The following is a 535-nucleotide window of genomic DNA, read 5'->3' on the forward strand; positions in this document are numbered from 1 at the left end:
TAAACATGATGATAACACACACCACATTCTGAAAAATAATTTTCATTAGCATTACAAGTTCATAAACAAAATGTATTGTAATGTTATAATAATAGTTGGAACACATACACAAGTCTTTTTTCTTTCTTTCAACATACCAGCCGTATCCCACCGAGGTGGGGGCGGCCCACCGAGGCGGGGTGGCCCAAAAGGAAAAATGAAAGGTTCTCCTTTTACATTTAGTAATATATACAGGAGAAGAGGTTACTAGCCCCTTGCTCCTGGCATTTTAGTCGCCTCTTACGACACGCATGGCTTACGGAGGAAGAATTCTGTCCCACTTCCCCATGGAGATAAGAGGAAATAAACAAGAACAAGAACTAGTAAGAAAAATGGAAGAAAACCCAGAGGGTGTATATATATGCTTGTACATGTATGTGTAGTGTGACCTAAGTCTAAGTAGAAGTAGCAAGACGTACCTGAAACCTTGCATGTTTATGAGACAGGAAAATGGACACCAGCAATCCTACCATCATGTAAAACAATTACAGGTTTC

The 535-nt window shown here is 39.6% G+C and overlaps 1 long non-coding RNA gene across 1 annotated transcript in view; it reads right to left on the reverse strand.

Annotated features, from left to right (window-relative positions):
• LOC138855526 (uncharacterized) overlaps positions 1-39 on the reverse strand; it is a 19606-nt gene extending 19567 nt beyond the window's left edge. Inside the window, exon 1 of the long non-coding RNA XR_011394764.1 lies at positions 1-39. This exon is cut by the window's left edge and continues 38 nt beyond it. This is a non-coding gene — a long non-coding RNA (uncharacterized lncRNA).
• Positions 40-535: the final 496 nt, after the last annotated feature.

This window comes from Cherax quadricarinatus, chromosome 98 (genome assembly GCF_038502225.1).
Source record: "Cherax quadricarinatus isolate ZL_2023a chromosome 98, ASM3850222v1, whole genome shotgun sequence".
NCBI classification, from domain to species: Eukaryota; Metazoa; Arthropoda; class Malacostraca; order Decapoda; family Parastacidae; genus Cherax; species Cherax quadricarinatus.